The following is a 15,865-nucleotide window of genomic DNA, read 5'->3' as shown; positions in this document are numbered from 1 at the left end:
AAGTCAAGGGGAATAGGGGTTTACTGACTGAGAGGTGTAGCTCACAAAAGCGCATTACGGAGGCTGGGTAAAAAGGCCCTGAGGAATCTGATGGAGCAGTTATACAGAATACTGAGGAAAACCAGGCTGTTTTCCAAATTTTGCTGTTAAATGTACTTTTCTGTCTTCATTAAAGCTGGTGGCAAGCTTACATATACGTCTGGGGTCAGTGTTTCATGTATTAAAAGAGGCAGGCTCAGGGTGTTTATTATTGGTGCGCAGATTGACTCTGTGGGGGATAAATGCAGTTTATTTTCATATGGTGATGTATAAGAATGCTTCAAGGAGCTGCAGGAACCAGCGGGGGCTTAAAGCAAAATCAGGAAAAATGCTCACAGACTTAAAAAATTAAACTACAAATCATGATTTTATTTCCAGTTTAACATGATATTTTCATTCTGAAGGAAAAAAAAAAAAGATTAAAAAAATCAGTTTTCATGTGGCACTAATGGATTGGTTTGAGCAGATCTGTGCTCAAGCTACAGACAATGTCTTGCAACGAGGCTGTGTGGCGTGAAGGAATACAGATGCTGTCTCCACAAAGTTTGCTGTGCATTACAAGCGGCCTGGCTGAAGCAGAGATAAGCTGTGCAATACCCAGTATACCCAGTTACATGGAGAGGGCACATTGGGCATGCTTTTCACACAGCAGCAGCAGAGGGCTGAGACAAATGGGCAGCTGCTCGTGGCGCTGGAATTAGCATAGGTGTGTGGAAACACTAATTTGCTTGGGGTGAAAGTACTATCAGCTAGAAATTGCAAGGAGATTATTAAAATGCAGAGGAGCAGGGGAGGCCTGAGGATACCTCACATAACTCTCTAATCACATGTGAGTATTCAGTTTGATGTGTTGCAGAAAGCAAATGTTATTCGCCTTCCAGGACTACAAGAGAGTATGTCCAAGAGCAAATAATGCTTAATTCTTAAGTGTACCTACTTAGCATTCCTGTGAGCTGGCGTAGCATAAGCTGGTTTGTACTGGGGGGAATAAGAAGGGCCCTCGATTTCTTTCTTGATGGTGGGATCTGCCAGCAGGAACTAGCTGTGGCTGGAAGTCACACTTAAACGCATTGTACATTTGTCTGTCATGCAGGCGGCTTAAAACTGAAATCGCTTTGGCAGTGGTATTTTTCTTCATTTAATACCATTTTTCAAAGGTTCTGGGAAAGTGCAGGAGGAAATAGTGGAGATTTCTTGTTTCTCGGCTGAAGGAGCAGCCTACTGATCCATTGCTTTGGTGTTGGGCATGCTCCCAACCTTAAATGGCCCGTTCTCAACCCGTTAACACAGCTGTAATGGGTTAATTCTCACTGCTTGCACTGTCTGACTGGCCTAGGAGGGTAGCTGCACTTCTGTTTCACCGCTATGATCACATGGCAAAAAAAAAAACTAAAAGGCCTTTTAATCTGCTAGTCAACAGCATTAAGAGACTGTTAAGAATTGAAGGTGTGGTGTTAGAGGGTTGTGGCCAGGCTGCCAGCAACGATGTGCTGTTTGCTTTTCAAACTACCTTCAATTTCAGGCGTATTTGCTGGTAATTTCCGTCTATCTTTGCTTCTTCAGTCATTCCTCTCTGCTTGTATCCTATGAAGGTCATATCCCCATCTCTGTGAGCTCTCAGCTGGTGAAGATGAAGTGATGAATGAGTTCTTTTTAGAGAAGAGTTTGCCTAGTCTGTCATTTCCAGCAGGGTAGTTACAGCTAAACATGGGTTAACAGAATCTGTAGGCTTCTGATTTGGTAGTGTTTATTTTCTCATGCTTGCTGAACAGGTAAGTTTACCCTAATTTCAGTCATGCTATGCTGCAGCCCAGTCCCCTAGAGTTCTGGTTCACGTCCTGTGTTGGCAACTGGAGTCAGCCTTGCTTCTCAGAGACTCCCATGAATGAAGGCTGATTGTGTGTTGTTGCTTTTTTTTCCCTTTCCCCTTTGATATTGCAAAATGTTTTATGTGAATGTCAGCGGAGGTATTAGTAAATGACTGTGACGCTGCTGTTTTGTTGTTCTGCAATTATCCTTATGCTTTTGAGAGAGCAAACTGGAAGGAGTTTCTTTATTCTCCACGCAGTCTAATGCATGTGCATACATGCATAGCAACAGGTGAGCCATGCTCAGCAATGTGCCTTGAGTTCCTTGTGATCAGCCTGTCCCACCAGCACTGCTCTCTGAGCACTAGTTAGTCTGTGGGCTCTGACACTCTGGAATTTAATAGGGGAAGGGGATAGCATTGCTTTCTCCCCAGTTGTACTCCTGATCCGGCATAATGCTCCACTTGTCTGAGGCAGATGTGCTATCTCCCTTTCTCTGTGCCTCCTAAGCCAAGTGCTCCAGCTAGGGTGTGGTGTGCTCATAGCGGCCTACGAAATGCATCCACTTGACATCCACCCTTGCTTGCTGTGTGCTGGGCTGCCTGGTGAGGCTGTGCTGCTGGAGCAAATCAGAATAACAGCAGCAGCAAAACTTCTTCAAACAATGTGATTTATTTATTTGTTGACTGAAAGATGGATTTTGTTGCCGGGCAGCTTTTGTCCAGCACCTGTAAACTCGTTCAGGTTAGCCTGGTGCTGGGCTCTGTGCTCCTCCACCCATAGTTTCTGCACTGCGTTGCTTCCCAAGCATTTTCTCTAGTTGCCATGAATGCTTCATATGTGCTGTCATTTTTCTGAGTTCCTTGATCTCATCTTCAAGGCAAGCCCAGGATGTGGCATCCCAGCTCTATGGAAATGTTTCTGTCTTCCAAATGTGAGTACTTCCCTAGGATAACAGAGGCCTGACTCACTTGCAGAGCACTTTCTGTGGTTTAAGCCATAGAGACAGGGCTGGGGGACCACACCTTCAAGGACATTGTGGAGATGGAGCAATCACCTTGAATTGCTCAGGGCTCAAATACTGTCTGCTGGAAGTGAGGTTGTGTTGAGTCTAGGTCCTGCCCATGGAGCTTGCTGCAGTGACAGCAGCAGAAACTCAATGAGTGAACCCAGGGAGCCCATCTGGACACAGAACAGGGTGATTCGGTTTCTTTTCAGTTACTGTATGTGTGTTTCTACGTATATTGAGGAATGCTCTCTGCGAGAGGTTCAACCTGCTGCTAACATCTATATCCTCTATATCCTGATGCCGTGTTCAGATTAACTCCGTCCACTCGAACCAGATTGCATCCCAAGAGAAAATCTCTTTTCAGGGAATAAGATCAGGCAGCTTGAGTGTATCATTTCATATTGTCGTTTGAAAGAATCCTTTCTCTGCAGCTGGGACTGTTCCTCTGGAAGAAGTGAAGGTTATAATTTGCTTAGCTCCAGCAGGGCAGTGGATGCTGCATGGCTATACTCACATCTTATTGCTTTCGCAGTGGCAAGCTGCACTGCCTTCTAAAATTCAGAGTCTAGGGTTTAATACAGCTTTAGAGAAATGGCAGCTTTTGTGAGAAAACAGAGTAGACGGGTTAATCTGCGTGTTTTTATAATTCCCACATGAAGTGAAAATTAGCTTCCTTCCTCTTTGCAGGTAAATTTTACTAAGTGGGCATCTGAAGGAATGATTGTTTTATTTTTACCTAATACGCTGTATTACATTTTACCTTCCTCTTAGCAGTAACTGCAACAAAAATGTAGTTGTCAAAATGAATATGTTGAGCACGTTTTGCCTGCTTGTGGAAGGCTGTCTCTGTGTACTGAGTTAATGCTTGGTCCTGGATGTGCACAGCTGATAACCGAATGGTCATCCTACTCCCGCAGCCTTTCAGGACAGTGTTCCTGGTCTCTTATGGTCAAGGCCAGCTCCTGAGTACATCACTGGAGAATGTGATCCTGGAGATTTCTTTGAACTTGCACTTTGAAACTCTGTGGGGTTGCTTGCCTGCGGGGAGAGATGGGACGTAATTTTCATGCTGAAATGAATTATTTTAGCTTGACGTCCCAAACTATGTTGCGCTCTTCATTCCTTAGGGTGACAGGAAGTATTTTCTCACCAGCAGTGCCTTGGGGCCAGGGAAACATTCCTACCCTTCCTGCAGCAGCTGGCGGAGGAGAGCACCTGCCGGGGATCCCGTTGCCTGGTGTGCTGTTATTTCTGCTTTAGTCTGTCAGCTGTTGTAACAGGAGTTGCATTTACTGTCTTCTGGTGCCGTGGGGTGAGATCAGCTTGCTTCTTATGGGCTGGAAGACTTTAATGCATTGGTAGATACTGCCATATATAGTGCCTTTCCCATTTGACAGAAAGGCTACCGAAATAGCGCAGGAACAGAAGATACGTGACCAACTGCTCCCTCCATCCACTGTGAAATGTAACGGTGCTGGAGATGAGCTCAGCCATGTCCCATTGGAAAAGTCAGTTAGAAGTCAGGAGAGAAGGGCCCAAGAAGGGAGAATCAACTGTGTGTGGAGTACTGTGGCACAGCTAGCAGCTCCTTGGGGTTCATGAAGTGTTGTTTTGGGCATGCAGGTTGGCTGGAGCTAGGCAGGAGTGAATAATAATCGACTTCCAAAAAATAGATTTTACACAGGCTTATGTTAAACAGACCAGTGTGCGTAAAATCTGATGGCAAATCAACATGTTTTTTTTGATACTGAAAGACAAAGCTATTGTGACTTGGTTTGCCTTTTTTTTTTTCTTCTCCAGTTGGATTTTGCATGAGGTGACTGGGGTGTTGCAAGAGTTCTAAGAAGGCAGTACAGGTAGATACTAGCATCCCTAATGTTCTCATGTAAAGATACAGGAATTACGTATTTTATTTGTATGCCTGTGAACATGCATATTTAGAAAATTGTGATCTTAACTGAAAAGCTGCTTTTTTTTTTGTTTGTTTGTTTGTTTGTTTTAAATAATGCTATTTCTAGTTCCAACTCTTTGAAAGAAGGACTAGCTTTTTTTGGCTATACTTCTCTGGAAAGCAAGTCCAATATTTACATATATTGCTCATGCTAGAAGTGATACAGTCCTTTCGCAGAGCAGTTCAGTCATTGATACCAGTGTAGGTTTACAGAGGTAGATGATGCAAACATAGATCAGCAGAAGTTGGGTTCCAGCAAGAGTTCTAAGTTTTCAGAGCCCTGGAAGGCACTGACAGTCATCTTAATGTGGAAAACTAACACACAGACCATAAATATGCTGAGTGCAGTGGATTTTGTGGCCACGAGCAAAACACATCAACTTTTATTTTTTTTTAAAGTAGCTATTTGTCTATTTTTGTTCAGCATTTGATTGTCACTGCCGATACAGCTTCCCTTTGCCCCTTTCTCAGCTGTAATAAAACAATCCACTCCTCTGTTCTTCCACCCCCATCCTCCCAATCTACCCCTTCGTCTTTTGGAGGAACCCAGATTTCGCTGTACTGTGTTTAGCAGCTGTAAATAGCAATTTGAAACTGAAGCAGCAGCTTAGGAGACATGTTGTTCTGCAGCTTGTACGGTGTACATGCATGCTCTTTGGAGCATGGTTTTGCCCCACCTATCCAGCTGGCTGCCCCCTCCTGTGGTTTCACAGCCCTTTGGCAATAGTGGAAAATAGTTGCACATATCTGAACTAACCATAAATGATTTCTCCACTTTCTTCCTGTCTGTTCCAGTTGCAGTACATTTTCCTATGTAGGTTTTGTGTTTCAACCTTTCCAGGCTTTAAGTCTTGTGGGGGTAGATTGGTTCTTGTTTTCCTAAATTAAGCAAGCTCGAGCCATGCTGTTGCTGTTACGCTCTCAAATCAAACCTTGTAATCTCTTCATAAGCCGTGTTTTGGCCAGATCATGAAGTTTGCACTTAGATAAAATCCATAAGCATTTGCCTGAACAAAATCCTCAGGGTAAGGCTTTTGCAGGATGAGCTCACTGTGTATTTGAGTTCAGCCCTTCTCTTTAAACAAGTGGTCATGCTTTGAAGCAAGTTTTCATTCTTACCTATACAGAGTTTTCTTGTTTCCATTGTGAAGGCTTTTATTTTACTTCTGACTGCTCTCTCATATATGACCATGAAGGTCTTTTCTTGGTGCCACTCTAGAGTACCCAATGTTATATATCTGTGCAATGCCTTTATTTCAGAAATAGTGGAAGACAGAACTGTGGCTACAGAAGCAACAGTTCTTCCTCTTCAAAAAATGGAATGAGGAAAGCACCCATATGGAGCTTAACAAAGTGAGGTAAATCATCTCCTCTTTTATGTCATGACGCTCCAGAGAAGTCAGTGTGAGAATACAGTCATGTGTCAGGACAGAAACTGGGTCCTGTGTTGCAATGTGTATTGTGGAGATAAGCCTGTTGGATGGACGAGCATCCTTCTCTCTCTCCTTTCTTTTTCCTTTCTTTTTTTGCATTCTCAAAAGCTGTCAAAAGTAGCAGCATAGTTCTGGACCTTTTAAAATAGTGGCAGTTATGAGCCAAAAGAAAAGAAAATGTGGTGTGTTAAAATAATGAGTAGCTTTGACAGAAGGATGTAATTATGCTGGGGATTCTGGTGACCTCATAAACCACATGAACAGATTCAGAGTCACTTTTCACCAAATTCCCTAGGTGGGAGACTCCGTGATTGGGAGATTGTATATGAAAATGAAACCAATTGTACTAAAGTTGCCCCGGCTCACTTTTCACACTTCTTGCTTGTGATTGTTTCAGATCTTTCTCTTCTTCCATCCCCGGGTTTGCTCAGCGCAGAGCAGAGGAGCTGAGGGGAGGCCTGATGGCAGCTGCAACTCCTCACAGGGAGCAGAGGGCAGCGCTGAGCTCTGCTCTGTGTGACAGCGACAGGGCCCGAGGGAACGGCATGGAGCTGTGTCAGGGGAGGGGCAGCTGGGGGGTTAGGGACAGGGTCTGCACCGGAGGGCGGTGGGCATGGAACAGAATGCCCAGGGCTGTGGGCACGGCCCTGAATGCTGGAGTTCAACGAGTGTCAGCCTCCATTGTGATCTTCGGGTGGAGTGTTTGTGTGGCAATGGCTCATGAGACACCGTGCATGGGACTTCTTCAGGCGTTCAGAGTTGGGCTGGTGAGGCTTCTGTGCGGGGCTCCCACTAAAGTCAGTGGGATTACCTGGATGTGGGAGTAACAGCAACATTCAGCTGTCATGTATACAGCTTTACTCTATAAATGGCACCTTAGCAAACATTGGTCTGCATGCAATCTATATCATGTTCCTAGGTTCATAATTTCCACTTAACTCTGCTGGTCCCTAATGAAAACTGAGAAAGCTGGAAGGGGGAGCTTGATGACTGCTGCTCATCGCTTGTGCAATAACTTGTGGGTAGTACCTCTCCTACTTGCACATGGCTGCTTGTTAGGTATCCTGTTAAATGTATTTGCTTTATTGTATCTATTGCAAGCATCAGCAGAGATTTGTTATGCTCTCTGCAGAGCAAAGCAAATCAGGAGGTGACCACAGATGTGGAAAGTTTGTAACCTAAAGCCTGACCCCACAACAGGCACATGATGCCCAGTATCCCAGCCTGCGTGCAGTGGATTGTGGTGCTGCTGTGTGATGTGCACTGCTGGTAATGGTCTGCTGGTAGCATGGTGAGAGGTACCTGGAGCGAAGTGGGTCTGTCACAGCTCGTTTTGTTTAATGAGTGGAGCCCTGTGGAGACACGGATTCATTTAGTGGACAGAAAGGCTGAACTTGCTTCTCAATCTATTCCCTGTGCTTTTTCTTAGCACTTAGCTGTGCTTTTCATATTACTCGGAAGACTGAAAAGCAAGATTGTGTCTATTTATTAATCTTTGCCTAATAAAGATGACTACCAGATATGTTCTTTGGCCTTAACAAAAAGGTATAATTAGCGATGAGATTAGACACGACCCAAGAGGAAGCATTTTCTAAGGAAAAAATTGAGCAGTAGCATATAATACAGTCTGTCTGAGGCACCACATCCTCCCTGGGGACATCATCTCGAACCGAGCTGTGACCCTTTCTGGCACTTCGGTGCTGCAGGAGAGCTGGGAAGAATATTAATGATAAAGGGATACACAAAGCAAGCTTCACCTCAGTCAAACAATGTGCCGCCAACCCGAAATTGTTTAGCAGAAGTTTAGTTGGCAGACTTAATAATTGATGGTTCTGGCTGATACCACCACATGCAATAGCCGTGTGTGTAAGAGCCCCAGACCTGATTAAAAATTTATGGACTCATTGGATGCAATTTCAGTGCAATTAGTGTATGAAGGCAGAAAGAGCAGTGTCTTTTATGGAGTTGTACCAAAAGACTTGAGTAGTTCTTCTTTTATAATGTTGTACAGAGTAGTAATTGTTCCACACTGTCTGTATTTAAGTGTGTTGGTGTCTTCCCACGGCATTATCTGTTATAGGAGAGTACAAGAACTCTATGTGTCGCCAGGCTTAGAGGCTGCTTGGAAGTAGCTAGCGTAGGACAAGAGAAGACTTGCTGCTATAAATCTTCCACGTGTGCTGAATTTGGACGTGCTAGCAGCACTGAGCACAGTGTGAGGAAGAGGTTAGAGTGAAGAGGACCATTGATATCATTTGTTTTTCCTTTCTTTGCTGTAGAAACTTGTAATATATTGTACTCATTGCCAGGCCTTCTGAATGCTGGGTGCAAGAGTTTAAATATTTGTAGAAGCACTTCAAACAATAATGGGAAAAGATGCTACTTGGATACTCAACAAACAGCTTTGTCAGCATCTATGTCTGTGTCCTGGCAAAACACCAACTGCTCAAGCTGCTTTGCTCCACCTCTCCAGTGTTTGTGTTTCAGCCCCAGCATGGACAGTTCTTCAGATAGAGATGAGCCTGATCAGTCTGCACCAGCTGGCATCTGGCTTGTTCCTCTCTTCTCTGCAGCTTGCTTCATTCTCTTTTCTCTCTTTTGCTCCCATATTTTCCTTCCTCCTCTGCACTGGCTGCTTTTTCCTTCCCGCTGGCTGTATGCTGTCAATATGCCTGCTTGTGTGTCCACATTTTCTGACGTGATTCCAACTCCTTTAGTTTGCGTGCTTTGGTTAGCATGTAAAACACATCGTTTTACTAGCTTGTCACCAAGCAGCAATTTAATTATGAGAGCCATTGGAATGCCTAGATTAACTTCAGATGCAGTCCCCTCGCTGCAGTCACCTGAATAAGCTTCCTACAGCAGCTGCAAGGGGAATACTAGGCTCAGTAGTGCATGACCAGAAAGGATAGTGAAGGGAAGAATGGGCTACGAACTGATGCATGATCCATAGTGTTTCAGTCCTCACCTGTGGCAAAAGTGTCACAGTGCAGTAGCATTACAGTCACAGTAGAGTTGAGCTTGGAGCAGGCTGATGGAAAGCAGCTCATCTAACACCTGGCTTGAGGAAAAACCAACTTCAAATTTAGGTCACGTTGCTCAAGGGCTGACCAGTCAAGGGTGGTAAGCAGAAATAACAAGAAAAAGAACCTGTGTTTCTGCTCAGCAAATACATTTATAATCCACTTCTTTTGGTTAGTCTGTGTGAACTGTTCATGCTATGGGGATTATTTTCACACTCTTGCTTTTGTTAAAATCCTGGAGAAGTGCAATCTACGAGAATATTTATTGGTACGAGTTCATAAAGATGCTTGCCTGGCTGTTTGATCCCTGCCCTGTGCCTGTCCCGTGGAGGCCAGCTCCATGCTATTTTTAACATGTGACAGTGCGGAGCTTTGGACATTTCCTTCCTTGTATCCCCACAGTGCCATCTCCAGTGCTGCAATTCCCCAGGGAACCTAAGGGAGTGCCAAAAGTGTGGTGGGAATTACATGTTGAGGGCTGACTGGATGCTTAATTTCACCCACGTGCATGCTGGTGTTACCTGCTGGCTGGCTCCGGCTGCGTGATGGCCCTTCAGAAACCTCAGAACCACTGGTTTCTGGGACCTGGGAATTGAGGGCAGCTCATTGCCTCCCTCAATGCCTTCTGGTACCCTTGATTGTTCAAACTCTCTTCTTTGGCTTCAGTAATTTGAGGATAACACAGGTATCTCCTTTTTGGAGGAGCTGGGTAAGCATTTGGAAAACACTATGGAGATGGACATGAGCGCTGGCAGCGTTGCAATGTGGCAGTTGGGATTCACTTGGCGGGCAGGCAGGGTGGCTTGAGACATCCCTGGCTGAAAGTACAGCCCCTAAAAATGTTGTAGTGTGTACTACAACATTTGTTGTACACTGTACTGCACACAGGGCAGCCTGTGCTGCTTTAAAATAAGCGTGTGTCCCAGTTTCCACACCTGCTGCCAGCACTGCAGACACAGATGCAAATGCAGCTCAAAAGCAAGTGCATCCTTTCAGCTGGAATTTTTGCTTTTCAAGACATGTGGTAGAGTTTCCAGTGAAGTTAGAGGCGTCTGTGACCAGAACAGGTTTCCAGAGGGAGGCTAATTCATTTTAAATTATAGCCCGTAGGACAGAGCTCCTCATGTGAGATCGCTCAGCAGAACTCTTTCTACATCAGTCACTTCTCTGCCTATAATGGCTTTCTGCTTGCATTCAGAAGTAGATGTACTTTGTAGGAGAACAGGCACTCCATCTTGTTTGTGGAGCCCAGGAAAGGAGACCACACAGTTAAACACACGCTTCCTAAATCACCTGTCACTCATGCAGTACCCCAGAAAGCCAGACATCTCTATGTGGATTGTGCACTGGAGGAAGTCCATGCAAATAGCTCATTTCACCCCAGGCACTGTGCTATTATTGACCTTTATAAAACACTTGGTGCCTTTCATCACCAAAGGTGTTAGTCTCAGCTGTGTAACAACCTTTTGAAGTAGGTAGCTCTTCATAATGTGCTGTACAGATGCAGCACCTGGGCACTAAGTAGCCTTGGGTACTGCCTGGGAAACTACAGCTGGGCAGTGCTGGAAATTAATACATCTCTGTGATTGCCTGCTGGGCTCATCCCTGTTTTCCGCTTAACTGCTGAGAGGGTGGAGGACTGCAGGTCTGCTTTCTCAGAGCGATTGCTTGTTCTGTTTGGATGTTAACTGTCAAAATGCCATGACAGAATTTCAACGAGTTGCTGTTGATACGGTGAGAGCAGCTCAAAGGAGATTGGAGCACAGAAGAGGGAGGCGAGAAGACAAACTAAAGAAAAGAGAAAAATAGGAGAGGGAATTATGGTTCAAGAGCAAATGTGTTCATGCTCATTTATGTATAAATCCATGTGGAAGGGTCTTAGCTGCTACTTACATGTTATCTCTGTAAGGTGCGTCTTAAGCAAATAGGTAGAAGGAAAACCGTGGCCTGATGAGGAGGAAGAAAGGCCAGAAAAATGAGGGACCTTGAAAATAAGTGTTAGGTTTCTTGTAACTCATAGGGAAATTCTTGTTTAAGTTTCTTTTTTTCTTTTTTAATCATAAAAATCATCTTTTGTTCCCTTCTTAAAAAAATCTGGTTTGTACTCAGTATTTTCTTACTAAGTGTTTTGTTTATGTTAAAAAAAAAACCACCCTTAAAACCATCCTTATAAAAGTTTTCTTCAGAGTCTACAGCTGTCATCTTACTTATTTATATTTTTATTATTTTCCTGAGTCAACACAATTTCCCCACTTTATTTTTCCATGCCTTTATTTCTGGAGGATCTGTTCTTTTCCAAAAATTACCTATTGCACATCCGGCTGTCAGTAGCACTTGTGTCTCGTTGGGTTCATTGCCAACGCAGGAATTTTCCTTGGGTTGTAACCTAACGAAATCAATGTATGCTCTGTGTGTGAAGCTACTGACCTCGAATACTCTGTTCTTGTTCTTCCTCGAAAACAGTCCTGCAGGATATTCTTACAGTGTTTTCAGAAAGGTCCTTCATCAAAGGAGAAATCATATTATCTTCAGTAATGAGCTTTTCCTGGAGTTAAATGGGTGGAGACTCTTTTAAGGCAAGGAGAACTGGGTATAAAATTCCCCATTTTTCTTCGTGAATGAATTGTTTGCTTTCTTCTTTACATGCAGGTTGTGGAAGTACTGAAGTACGTTGCTGAGAGGGGTAGGCAAGACATTAGCCAATGAAATGTTTTACCAAGTGTTTTGCAGTTATTTGAACAGTTGAAGTTCACTTCACAACATTTGTATGTGCTAGCACATGGTATGTAAGGACTAATTTCTCTGGTTAAAAATGGCCTGAGAATTTTCCAGAATGCTATTACAAAAATTAATTTTTGCAAGCCAGATATTCTTTAAGGAAGATAGTAACAGAATAAAGTATGTATGTAGGGAATAGATTATTGCCTTTAAGGCAAAGATACATTCATATTAAGTTTTGCATAAATATAAATAGATACATAATCAACTTCTGCATATTCAGCAGCTCTAAAAGAGAAATTGTTTCATATCTTCCATCAGTCTTCAACAATGGTCGTATGCAAATTATTTTCTCATGAAAATTTTAAGTTAAACATTTGCAGCCTTATTAATCTGATTACTCAAAACAACTTTTCTCAAAAACAGCATTAAGCCAAAGAGCTATTAGTTGAATGTTTGTCTTCCAAAACAACAACAAAAACACAATTTTTCAATGGGAAGTATTGATTAGTTTGGCCATGGGTACAGCTTGATTAGTAGTGCAACTTAACATAGCAGTATTTTAAAATAATAGAGTAGGGAGCATTTAAATACTTTATTATTATTTCTGGAATATCAGCTGAAAATTTCAATGTGAAAAGGAAAATAGGAATTTTTCATCTACCCAAAGCAGGGTGATACTGTCATGTAAGTGAGCTGCGGTTATTGTGGACTGCAAACAGGAATTCTAGATGCATAAAAAAATTTACTGCTAGCTTTGTCTTATCCCAAACCATAGGGTGTTTTTGATTAACTGGTTATTCCTGGCCTCTCGAGGGAGAGTTTGGCAGTTTGGAGTAAGAAGCAGTGGGATGACAAACAGAAGAGATTAACAGTGTTCTGGTTCATATCAGCTCAGATGGTGTTTGGGACAGAACCAGTGTGATTTAAAAGGTGACCACAAAGTCCATGTTTGACTGTGGGTTTCAAACTCGCTTTTCTTTTTGGCAAAGAAAAGCAGCGCTGAAGTTTACTGAGGTCTGGGTGCTGATGCTATTGTGCATCATGAATACAATCACAGAATGGGTTGGGTTGGAAGGGACCTGTAAGATCGTGTAGTTCTAACCCCCCTGCTATAGGCAAGGACACCTCCCTCTAGACCAGGTTGTTCAAAGCCCCATCCAGCCTGGCCTTGAATGCTTCCAGGGAGGGGGCATCCACAGCCTCTCTGGGCAGCCTGTTCCAGTGTCTCACCACTCTAGTGGTGGTAACGAATTTCTTTCTGATATCCAGTTTAAATGCTACTGTCAGCTTCTGTGATTTTACTACTCGTATTTCAGGGTCTGTTTCCTTATTCTCTTTAAAGTCCTATCCACTGCAAGAAGACTTCAGAAGAATTGCTGCGTTCATTTAGCCTTCTTCCTTCCCTCCAAGTTCACACCCACCACACCATGTCAGTTTCTTCATGCTGTGGCTGTGCAAAGAGGCTTGAAAATATGCAGCACGTATACTCCAGAGGCTCAACAGCTTGACAGCAAATAAAAAGAATTATGGTTTGAAAACATATACGTTGGGTTTTTAAAGAGTCACGTTAGGGGGGAAGAGGGCAGCAGACAGATGAATTTCAAATATTTGTGGTTGACTGGTCTGAGCACCTTACCCCACGTACTGCTTATTTGTGTCACAGGAACTCTGTCTAGACAGGCAAGTACAGCATGTTTGAAAAGGTGTTAAATAATGTATTAACATGAACTTTACATTTTGCTATAAATAGAGTTGAAATGTTTTTCAACTTAAATAATCAGCCTTAACATCCTGATGCTTTTGCCACTCTTGCCCCTACAACGTAAGCTTTTTTAGGGATTAACTGATCAAAGACATACTGGAACATCATCTGGTTTACCCAAGTGGATCTTGCAGATTGTTGAGAAAATATACTAAGGGAATTGGCTGTGACTGCTGAGCAGGTTTTGGGTGGTTAGTCTTGGGTCGGAGAGGCCATCAAGATATGTCTGTCTTCAGCGGGTCCAGGACAAGAGTTATGCAGAAGCTTTCTGCATCCACAGCACCTGAAGACTTGATTCCCCATCAACTTGCACATTCACTACTGCTACATTCCTGCTTACTGAGACAACTGACAGAAGGATTTATGTACTACTTAAATTGTATTGGAAATGTCAAAACACAGCTTGATGTTCTTGGTGTCAATAGGTGCATTTGTCATGGACTGCTTTTTCCTCCTAGTTCTTACGAAGTAAGAAGCAGTAGTACCTAGTAATCAAAGATATAAAATACATTTATTATCTAGACCAACCTACTGTAGGAACTGGAGTCTGTGAATACAAGAATTGTACAAGATGCCAGAATACCATTCAGCTCTATAATTAAGTGCTTTTACCTGGGGCTTGTCCTTACTTAAAAACAAACAGGACTCTTGCTGGTAAAAATGTCAAGACGAGTCTGCTAGAAGAAGTAAGCGTTTTCTACCTGTCATGAATACTAAAAATATAGAAAGTTACGGAAGAAATGTGTTTTGGGCTGTAAAGGTTCCGTAGAAAAAGGTAGCTCAAACGCAGCATTAAAAAGGGGAAGATTCGATCAGATGAAAAATTGAAAGAAGGACCACTTCTTGGAATCAGTTGACTGGAAGTAGATACAGTGATACTGGTTTGAGATAGATGAGGTGAATGTGGCTTTCTGGATATAACTATGCATATAGTACCTATTAGTATGGTCTTGTCTGAGTGGACAGAGATGTCACTGGCATAGAGTAGGGTACCCTAGGCTTGGTTTCTTTAGGGTTTTGTGCACTGAGGTCCTCCACAGCTTCCCTGCTATAGCAAGCCTGTGTGATACATGTATTGAGCGTCTGCTCCTTTCCAAGAGAACATGGTCCTTGGTGTGATGCTTTCTGCTTCAGAAGCGTATATTCAGTCTGTATTGCCATTCTGGGTGTGCACTGGTGCTTCTCAACAGGCATGTAGTTTTCTCTTTGACTCATGGCTACAGAGAAAAGGTTTTATCTGTTCTGTCATTTTGGAAGGCTATTTGATTCCCATCTTGCTATGGCATTCTTTTATTAACGTTAGAGAGAGTCCACTTTAATTTCAGATTTTCCCAAATGTGGCCCTTTTTTGTTTTTTTTTTTTTTCTTGTATTCATTCAGGGTGTGAGAAGTAGAAATGCAGCTTGCATATCCTGATGCTTGGAGACATCTCTTGATGACCATCAAGACCATCTCTTGATGGTCTTGAGACCATGTCAGCACAGCACTAAGTTACATTGAATCCATACAGCCTATGTGAACTTGTTGTGTTCTGTGCTTGTTTGTGGACAGTGGACATGCCAACCATTGGTTTTGTTTGAATGAAATCTGGTACAGAATGATTGAACAAATGGCTCAAGGCTTGTGGAGGCGAGTGAGTGCATGTGCAGTGTGATTCAGGCAGGAAGGAATATTTAAGTATACCAAATATAAGGGCATGTTATGTGTGGAGCTAGCATCCCAGAAAAGAGTCAAGGGTGTTGTGCGGGCATTTCCCTGGGACAGTGCTCAGAGAGGGCACAGGCTGGGCCTGCTGCTCCAGCTGTGAGATCTGTTAAAAATATCCAGCTGGTTTTTTCAGAGCGATTCTTGGTACTGGGTACTTCTGACAAAAAAAACACCACCTTGTACTTCAAAGAGAAGATGTATCGTGCTTTCAAAAGCCAAGTCTTCCCTAATTTCTCTCAGAGCTGGTACCCAAAGTCACTTGTTAGTGAGTCCTTTGGCCACCAGCAGCAGAGACTTCAGGTGCCAACTGGGGAAGTTTATTGTACTCTGCTTGCTGCCATTACTGCTTCTTCTGTATTTAGTTTGGGGTACCACTGTCAGTCTAAACTGAATAGTCAAAGTGGATCAACAA

The 15,865-nt window shown here is 43.2% G+C and overlaps 1 long non-coding RNA gene across 1 annotated transcript; it reads left to right on the top strand.

Annotated features, from left to right (window-relative positions):
• Positions 1-6,829: 6,829 nt before the first annotated feature.
• On the top strand, positions 6,830-14,949 carry LOC109367660. Its single transcript, XR_002114941.1, has 3 exons — positions 6,830-7,007; positions 11,913-12,045; positions 13,327-14,949. It is a non-coding gene; the product is annotated as an uncharacterized LOC109367660 (long non-coding RNA).
• Positions 14,950-15,865: the final 916 nt, after the last annotated feature.

The sequence above is a fragment of the Meleagris gallopavo genome, chromosome 1 (assembly GCF_000146605.3).
Source record: "Meleagris gallopavo isolate NT-WF06-2002-E0010 breed Aviagen turkey brand Nicholas breeding stock chromosome 1, Turkey_5.1, whole genome shotgun sequence".
NCBI lineage: Eukaryota > Metazoa > Chordata > Aves > Galliformes > Phasianidae > Meleagris > Meleagris gallopavo.
The sequence above is the reverse complement of the archived record's forward strand: the minus strand, read 5'-3'. Positions and strand labels throughout refer to the sequence as shown.